General features: G+C 39.6%; 1 pseudogene; it reads left to right on the top strand.

Moving 5' to 3' along the window:
- LOC126057331 (asparagine--tRNA ligase, cytoplasmic-like) overlaps window positions 1-6,128 on the top strand; it is a 47,236-nt pseudogene extending 41,108 nt beyond the window's left edge.
- The last annotated feature ends 4,197 nt before the right edge of the window (window positions 6,129-10,325 follow it).

The raw sequence follows: 10,325 nt of genomic DNA on the forward strand, positions 1-10,325 counted from the left end.
TTCCACATCTGTAACAGCATTCCTTGTTTACCTGGCTTAAAGAGCTAGGTTTGGTTAGATTTGAAAATGTAAGGAGCAAAGAAGAACAAGCTGCAGGTGCCTTGTGAACAGAGAGGGTGGAAGGTGCTGCATATTGATTGTGTCATGGGTGTGAGTGGAAGCCAAATTCCACCTACCTCTCTGCTTAGCTCAGGGCAGTGTCAGCAGGCAGGAGAGCCACATTTTTTCTAATTAATCTGTCCAGAGAGAGGACCTTTTTCCAATTGGCCAGCCAAAAGAAGACACATTTTTGCAGAGCCCAACACAGAGGGTTTTGGATGAGATTTCCATCCCCTCTGTTAAAAGGCACTTCATGTCCTTGCAGTGGCCCTGAGGACAGGGACATTGTGTCCATCATAGTTCAACCCTCAGGGACAAGCACAGTGAATGATACGTGATGGGTAATAAAATACAAGTTTGTTGCACTGAATGGTCATCAACCTAGGATTTGTGACTTTAGAATCCTGGCATCTGTCTCCAACTGTATGTTCATACCAAAGCTGAGAAATCTAGGTAACCCATTTTTCTTAACCTCACCAGGTTGACCCATCTTTTGCTTTTGGGGAGTGGGAATCACGTGTCCGCTTCCTTTATGATGCTCGAAGCAGCATGTATAGTGTTAAGGCCAAAGTAGGTACAGTAGCCACCCCTCCTTATCTGCAGTTTCGCTTTCCATGGTTTCAGTTACCGAGGTCAACCACAGTGCGAAATGTTAAATGAGTAGTGTGATGACATCTCAAGCCATCCTGCTCTGTCCCGCCCGGGGATCGCATCCACATAACTTTTATTACAGTATATTGTTATAATTGTTCTATTTTATTATTAGTTATTGTTATTAATCTCTTACTGTACCTAATTTATAAATTAAACTTTATCATAGGCATGTACATATACATCAAAACATAGTATATGTGGGTAGGGTTTGGTACTTATCTGCGGTTTCAGGCATCCACGGGGGTCTTGGAATGTATCCCCATGGCTAAGGGGGGACTACTGTATTCAGTAAACATTGGTAAATGGTTCATCAAAATGAAATTGGTGGTTTATTTTAAAAGCCTGTATCATAAGCCCTATGTCATACCAGAACTAAGAAACCTGCTTTTCTGAGACTCTCTCCTTTATTGTAACTTTTGACACAGAACTTTGAAATCCCTAGAGGCAAGTTTTTAGTTTACACAAGTGTTCAAAAGCAACTACCCTGAAGATATACAGGTGTTCCTTAACACAGGTGAGTCAAGCCTGATGATGGGACCAAAAAAGTTTCTGGATTTCTTAAAGAGACAGCATTTCTCAGTCCAGCAAAGAGGTATGCTTTGTTAAAAAATAACTCAGTACCCTGCTCTCCCTGGACACATGGGTGGGCATATGACTCAATCTAGGTAGATTGGAGTCCTTCCTTTGGAGTTTTCCATTTGGAGCGAGAAAAGGGGCTTATCTCTAGAGTCACATAGCTGGAAGAATGTGAACATGCAGCTACTTGGAAACGTCTTGCTTTATATATGGAGTAAGCCTCCTGTGTAAGGAAGAATAAAAACCACATATACACAATGAAAGAGAGAACCCAGAAGTCACTCAGACAATACCTGAATGCAATATCCCTCTAATAACTTTTCTCTTTACTTCACTCATGATTAATTGTTTAAAAATTTATTAAGTACCTACTATGTGCTACAGGCTGGAATTGTGATAGATACTAAGGATGCAGTGGTGCATAAGACATAACTACTGGGCTTTCCATATCTATTTTAGGTTCCTCTTTGTTATAGTGGAATAATAAAGTTTATATATACATTTTAGTGGCGTATATATATATATTTTTTTTTTACTGCAGTCCTTTAAAACATAATAAAGTCAGATTTCTGCTCTCAGTCAAGATGGAGAAAAGGGGACACAATTGACCCTCCCACTTCAAATAACCAAAAAAAAAAAAAAAAAAGACAAACTATATGAGACCATGATTTTTAAGACACTGGAGATGATCCTTAAGACATGGGAAATAAAAAGGTGAGCCCTACAATTGCCTCAGTTTACTGACTTGAGAGAGGCTGTGACATAGGAAAGGTGAACTTGGTTGGAGCCCAGGGGACTCCCTGAGCTGAGAACAAGGAATTGAGAATTCATGTTGATCAAAATAGCTAGAATTTTTAGGACAGACTACCAGAAAAGAGAGAACATCACAGAGCAAAAACTCCAAAGACATGCTTGAATGCATGTGAGGAAATTACCCAAGACTGAGAAAAGAACCAAGGTGCCCTGGTGGCACAGTAGTTACGCACTTGGCTTCTAACCCAAAGGTCAGCAGTTGGAACCCGCCAGCCACTCCATGGAAGGAAGATTTGGCAATCTGCCTCTGTAAAGATTACAGCCTCAAAAACCCTGTGGAGCAGGTCTACTCGGTCCCATGGAGTCACTACGAGTCAGAATTGACTCAATGACAATGGGTTTGTTTTGGTTTTCTTGAAAAGGACCATTTGAAAAAATTAGACAAAATAGTACCCGGAGCTCACACAGAGCTGGGAAACTATCTGTTCCCACCAGCCAGGCTTGAAAATTTCATAATTCATGAAGCAAAAAAGTCTTCCCTGAGTAGTGGGGAATTATTAGCCCTAGACTAAACACTGCTCTGGACCTGCCTAACAAGTTGTAAAAGTAAGACCCTCACCCCCAAATCAAACTGTCTCCAAGTAATGTAACAACACCCCAGAAAAAAAAAAAAATCAGGTATACTTACAGAAATTTAAAAATATCCAGCACTCAACAAGGTAAAATTCACATTGTCTGGCATCCAACAAGAAATTACCAGGCATGCAAAGAAACTAGAAAATACGACTCACAATGAGGAGAACAATTAACTACTCCAGAACTTACACAGATGTTAGAATTGACAAAGACATTAAAACATTTATTATAACTGTACTCCATATGTTTAAGAAAAAGAACTAGAGATAGGAAGGTATTTTTAAAAATTGAACTTCTAGAAATAAAAGCTACAATGTCTGAAATGAAAAAATGCACTGAATAGGATTAATGGTGGATTGGATATTATAGAAGAAAAGATTAGTGAACTCGAAAACATAGTGATAGAAACCATCCAAAATGAAACACCCAACCCAAAAACCCAGTGCCATCCAGTCAAAATGAAACACAGAACAAAGAATAAAAAGGAAATAAACAGCACCAAAGTGTGTGGGACAACTTCAAATGGCCTGATATTGGTATAGCCAGAGCTCCTGATAAAGGAGGGGGCAGAAAAATATTTGAAAAAATAATAACTGAAATCTTTTCAAATTTGCTGCAAACTATAAACTCATAGTTACAAGAAACTCAACAAATCCAAAGCACAAGAAACATGAAGAAACCTATACCAAGTCACATCAAGAAGAGAGAAGACACAAGTACCAATGTCGGAAATGATACTGGCATCACTTCAGAGTCTATAGATATTAAAAGGGCAATAAGGGAATATTGTGAACAATTGTATGCCCATAAACTTGAAAAATCAGAGGAAATTTATAAATTCTTTAAAAGATAAAAAGTAACAAAGCCCACTCAGAAAGATAACTCAAATAGACCTATAACTAATTTAAAAAATGGAATTTGTTTTAACACTCTTTCCTGTGCTTAAAAAAACAAAACAAACAAACAAAAAAAACTCCAGTCCTCGCTGGAAAATAGTACTAATTCTACATAAACTCTCCAAAAATTGAACAGGAGAGAAATACTTCCCAACTCATTCTACAAGTCCAGCTTTATCTTTATTCCAAAAGTAGACACAGATCTTACAAGAAAACTACAGACTAACATCCTTCATAAACCTAAATACAACATTTCTAAACAGAATTTTAGCAAATTAAATTCAACAGTATATGAAAAGGATAGTACAGAATGATGAAATGGTGTTGTCCCAGTAATACAAGTTAGTTTAACATTAGAAAATCAATCAAGATAATTCACTATATTAAAAAACGAGAAAAGAAAAAAATCATAGGGCTATCTCAATGAACACAGAAAAAAAAATTGACAAAATCTAGCATCCATTTCTGAAAAAGTCTCTTGGCAAACTAGGAATGCAAGTGAACTTTCTAGATTGTATGAAAACCTACAGCCAGTATCATTTCTAATGGTGGAAGACTAATGCTTTCCCCTTTAAATCAGGAATGAGCCAAGGATATCTGCTATCATCATTTCTATTTAACATTGTACTGGAAGTTCTAACCAGTGCAACAAGACAATGAAAAGGAATAAAAGACAGATTATAAAGGAAAAAGCCAACTGTTTCCATTGGGAGAAGACACCATCATCTATGGAGAACTAATGAGTGAGTTTAGCAAGGTTGAAAAATAGATCAGCATACATAGATCAGTCTTATTTCTATAGACTAGCAATGAACAGTCAGAAATTGAAATTTTAAAATATCATTTACAATAGCATCAAAAATATATTCTTATTTTTATATGCATATTTAAATGAATATGCAAGTCCTGAACACTGAAAACTATAAAACATTGCTGTAAAAAAGTAAAGATCTAAATAAATGGAAAGATACACCATGTTCAGGGGTCAAAAGACTCCGTATTGTTAAGATGTTGTCTTAGTTATCTAGTGCTGCTATAACAGAAATAGCTTAAGTGGATGGCTTCAACAAACAGAAATTTATTCTCTCAGAGTTTAGGAGGCTAGAAGTCTGAATTCAGGGCTTCAGCTCTAGGGGAAGCCTTTCTCTTGTTGGCTCTGGGGGAAGTCCGTGCTTGTCATCAATCTCTCCCTGGGTCTAGGAGCTTCTCAGCACAGGGACCCCAGGCCCAAAGGCTCTTCTTGCTTGATGGTAGTGAGGTTCCTATCCTCTCTGCTTGCTTCTCTTTTATATTTCAAAAGTGATTGACTCAAGATACAACCCAATTCTTAGATTGTATCCCGTTTCATTAACATAACTGCCTCTAATCCTCCCTCATTAACATCATAGAAGTTAGGATTTACAACACATAGGAAAATTACATCAGGACACAAAATGGAGGACAACCAAACAATATTGGGAATCATGGTCTACCCAAGTCGATACGTATTTTTTGGGGACAATTCAATCCATAATAGACATCAATTCTAAAATTTATCTATATGCTCAATGCAATCCTGATCAACATTGTAGTAGCAGGCTTTTTTGTAGAAACTGAAAAACTGACTCTGAAATTTATATAAGTCATAGAAGAGCCAGAACTAATTTGAAAAAAAGGGCAAGGTTGAGGACTAATAAAAAGAGACTTCAGGACTTCTTTAAAAGCTCTAGTAAGTAAGACAGTGGGGAATTGCCATATGGCAGATACATAGATGGACGGAACAGAGTAGAGAGCCCAGAGATGTATATCGCTACGAGTCAGAACCGACTCAATGACATCTAACAACAACATGGACGACCAAAGAATTGATGCCTTTGAATTATGGTATTGGCAAGGAATATTGAATATACCATGGACTGCCAGAAGAACGAACAAATCTGTCTTGGAAAAAGTACAGCCAGAATGCTCCTTAGAAGCAAGAATGATGAGACTTCTCACCTACTTTGGACATGGTATCAGGAGGGATCAATCCCTAGGGATATTATGCTCGGTAGAGTGAGAGCCAATGAAAGAGAGGAAGATCCTCAACGAGATGGATTAGTACAATGGCTGCAACAATGGGCTTTGGTTGGCTCAGGACTGGGTAGTGTTTCATTCTGTTGTACCTAGGGTTGCTATAAGTCAGAACTGACTCAATGGCACCTAACAACAATATGCGTATGTGTATATATACTCCTCATTTATTGATCTGGTTCGGTTCTGAAGGCCAGGTCATTAGCTGAAAATCGGCATTGTGCAAAAAACTCTCAATTTCCTGCCCTGATCTCCCCTCCTCCCCATTCCCAGCCCTCCCAGTTGGGCAGCCGGGCAGCCCTTCTGCACCTGTGGTGGTCACAGGCTTGCCCTCGCTCTGCTGGCCAGAATCGGAATCCATGCTGCAGGCTGCTCGCTGGGTATCCTCAGCCGCCCGGTGTCCCAGCTCGGGGCTCTGCGGTGCGCTTGGTGCGGAAGTGGAGCAGGGCACAGGCTGGGTAGTTCGTGGGGGCCTCAGCCAGGGGACAGAGGCCAGAGCCGCCCATGCCCTGCTCCCAGTGCCTATGCTCGAGGCAAGGGCGTTTGGGTGGATAGTTGTTAATGTGCAAAGTAGATAGTAGGTTTTTTACAACTGTCGTAAATGCATAATGAGATAGCTGATAAGTGAGGAATAGGAGTATATATATTGATTCCTGACAAAATATAAAGGTACTTCAGTGGAGAAAGGATAGTTTTTTGAACAAATAGTGATGAAACAATGGGTATCCGAGTGCTGCATGTGAGATCCATTTGTTTCGCCAGTTGATTAGACTGGAACAAAAAAAGATGATTGTCAGTAAGCAATGCCTATGTTTGATGTCTTTGGAAAACAGCCACACTACACACACACACACACACACACACACACGGAAAAATAATTAACTGAACATCTGCTGTTTTCTTTGAAATTTGGACTTGGTTAAAAGGACACAGGGTACATAGCAATGGCAAGCTGCTAATAAGCCAAGTTCAGCAAACATTTTAAAATGTTGTCAAAATATTTACTACTTCTTCCTTCATAAAAATTTAGTTGTGAAATGCAGATTCGCAAAATGTGTAAGAAAGACTCGTGATTACGAAACGTAATTTAGCTCAGTGGGTTAAATTAATACAATACCATGAAAATACATACTTCAGAAGCAAGTCTTATCTTTAAGGTAAATTTAAGAAATTACCACAGCCACCCCAACCTTCAGCAACCACCACCCTGATCTGTCAGTCTGCAGCCGTCCACATCAAGGCAAGGCCCTCCACCAGCTGAAAGATTATGTACTCACTGAAGGCTCAGATAATGGTTAGCATTTTTTAAACAATAACTGATTTTTATATTAAGGTATGTACAATTTTTTTTTAGATATAATGCTCTTGCACACTTAATAGACTATACCAAAAACCAAAGCCATTGCCGTTGAGTCGATTCTGACTCGTAGCGACCCTATAGGACAGAGTAGGGCTGCTCCATAGGGTTTCCAAGGAGCACCTGGTAGATTCGAACTGCCGACCTTTTGGTTAGCAGCTGAACTCTTAACCACTATGCCATCAGGGTTTCCTAACAGACTACCGTATAGTATAAACATAATTTTATATGCACTGGGAAACAAAAAACATTTGTGTTACTTGCTTTATTGTAATATTTGTTTTATTGTGTTGGTCTGGAACCAAACCTGCAATATCTCCAAGGTATGCCAGTAAGACACACTCCTTTCCTTAAAGAAGTTTACCATGTAGTAAACAATAAGCACGTACATTCATCTCAAATAAACAAATAATGCTTTTGTGCAAAAGGAGATTTTTTTTTTTACAGCTCTTTTCAGTATCAATTTCAGGATGATAAGCCTTGAGGTGTTAAACATTTATTAGGTACTAAAAAAAATTTTTTTTTAACCATAGGGTCGCTATGATTCAGAATCGACTTGACAGCAATGGGTTTTGTTTAACCATAGACAGGAGCCCTAGTGGTGCAGTGGTTGAAACTTGGCTGCTAACCAAAAGGTCAGCAGTTCGAATCCACCAGCCGCTCCTTGGAAACCCTATGGGGCAGTTCTACTCTGTGCTATAAGGTCACTATGAGTCAGAATTGACTCAATGGCAGCAAGTTTAGTTTTGGTTGGTAACCATAGCTAGAGGAGACTGGTGGTACAAACAGTTAAGTGCTCAGCTGCTAACAGAAAGGTTGGTGGCGCCAACCCACCCAGCCATTTTGCAGGAGAAAGATCTGGTGACCTACAAAGATTACATCCCAGGGAACCCTATAGGGCTGTCACATGTGGTCCCTACTAGCATGAATCAACTCTATGGCGCCTAAAAATAACAACCATAGACAGGAGTCTGTGGGTGGTGCAAATGCTTAAATGCTTGTCTAGTAGCTGAAAGGTTAGCAGTTTGAACTCACCCAGAGGGTCCTGGAGAGACAGGCCTGGTGATCTGTTTTTGAAAGGTCATAGCCTTGAAAACACTATGGAGCACTTTTATTCTGCACACATGGGGTCACCGTGAGTTGGAACAGAATCACTCGATGGCAACTAACAATAACCACAATAACCAAGGTAGGGAAACTACCCGTAGGATTCCTGTAAGAAACCATGCTAGCATTTGCAAATGAAGAGCTGAACACCTGCCCTCTAAAACGTCTTCCAGTAGCACAGGCATATTTTTGAGGCAAGCAGGAGTTCAAATGCAGGAAATGCTATCCACCTTATGGGAATTTAGTGACTGTGGTGGAGAATAAAATGAGGAAAAAAATAGTGATATAAAAATGTCCACTGTATTTAAGACAAAAATTTCCAGTTCTTAAGACATAGTCAGTTTTTGTTTTGTGATCATATAATCTTATCTTTTTCCTCAGTCATATTGAACGTAAGTTTTCACCAAGCTAGAATTCACCCAATGTATGATAAGTTTAAATATTTTCCTAGTCAATTATTGTTCACATCCTAAGGGCATAAGACAAATGACTTTCCTCAACAGTGGTCTCAACAACATTAAAAACTTCAGCTTCTAAATGTAATGGGATATTACAGATTTATTCTCTACCTTAAACAGATATAAAAGTGTGCAAAATAGATGAAACAACAGTTTCAAATACTGGACAACGGGCAGAGCAGGACAGTGGCTCTTGACAGCAGGGAAATAAATGAGTGGAGCCCTGTTCACGTCCCATCTCACTGGTGAGTGATGCCAGGTTGTGGCACAGGGAAAGGGAACCCAAGCAGAGCCCAGTGGTCTCGCTGAGTTGAAGAGAGTTCGCTGTCCGGGGAGACCCACCCTTCTCCCCCAAAGATGTCCACACTCTAATCCCTGGAACTTATGGATATGTACACATTGAAGGCAAAAGGGACTTTGCAGATATGGTTAAGGTTAAGGACTTTAACCTAAAGAGATTTCCCTGGATTATCCAGGTAGGTTCAGTCTACTCACGTGACCCCTTAAGAGCAGAGAACTTTCTCTGGTTGGAGTCAGGAAGATGCAGCAGCAGCAGCAGAAATCCAAGAAGTTTCAAGAGTGAGAAGGATTTGATGTACTGCCACTGGGGGTGAGATATGGAGGGACATGTGCAAGGGTTGGAGAGAGGCCTCTAGAAACTAAGGATGGTCTCTGATAACAGCCACAAGGAAACAAGGTCCTGGATCCTACAACTGCGAGGAACTGAATTCTGCCAACAATCAGATTGTGTTTAAAAGCAGGTTATTCCCTGGAGCCTCCAGTAAGTAACCTAGTCCTGCTAGTGATTTTGGCCTTGTGGGACTCTAAGCAGAGGACCCAGTTGAGCCACACAGGACTTGGACTTCAGACCTACAGAACTGTGACATAAATTTGTGTTGTTCTAAGCTGCTAAATTTGTAGTAATTTGTTACAGCAGTAATAAAAAATAAATATAGGAGCCGGACACAAATGACTGCATACTGCCTGACTCCATTTACATGAAATTCTAGAAAAGACAAAACGACAGTGATAGAAAAGCAGGTCAGTGGTTCTCAGGTGGTAGGGTTCAGGGTATGGGATTGATTGACTATGAGTGGGTACAAAGGACTTTTTGGAATGATGGAAATATTCTATCATGATTGTCGTGCTGGTTACATGACTCTACATTGCCAAAACTCATCATACTGTGTACACTTAAAACTATTGCATTTTATTGTAAGTAAATACCTCAATAAAATTGACACACACACAAAGAACATTAAGGCTATCCTTGCCTTTTTACTTAACACAGCTATTTTGATGAAAAATTCTTAAAACTTAAAGCAAATATTAGCACACCTATCACAAGTCATACATCACAACGATGATTCCTGAACTTGAACACATGGTTAATCATCTCAAAGACACCAATAATAATTATCCAGGTGGGTCCTGGATGACAATGTACTGATACTAATGTTGCAATCAATGATTATATGCACACACACAGACACACAATGCAATATACATGCTGTTATGTGCCATCCAGTCGATTCCAACTGCTAGCTACCCTACAGAATAGAGTAGAACTGCCCCATTGGGTTTCCTAGGCTGTAATCTTTACGGAAGCAGATTGTCAGATCTTTTCTCCCAGTGGGTTCAAATCACTGACCTCTTGGTTAACAGCGAAGCGCTTAACCACTGCGCCAGCACAGCTCCTTGAAATAGACATACACACACTCATATACTTATATAAAG

This window comes from Elephas maximus, chromosome 13 (genome assembly GCF_024166365.1).
Source record: "Elephas maximus indicus isolate mEleMax1 chromosome 13, mEleMax1 primary haplotype, whole genome shotgun sequence".
Classification (NCBI taxonomy): Eukaryota; Metazoa; Chordata; class Mammalia; order Proboscidea; family Elephantidae; genus Elephas; species Elephas maximus.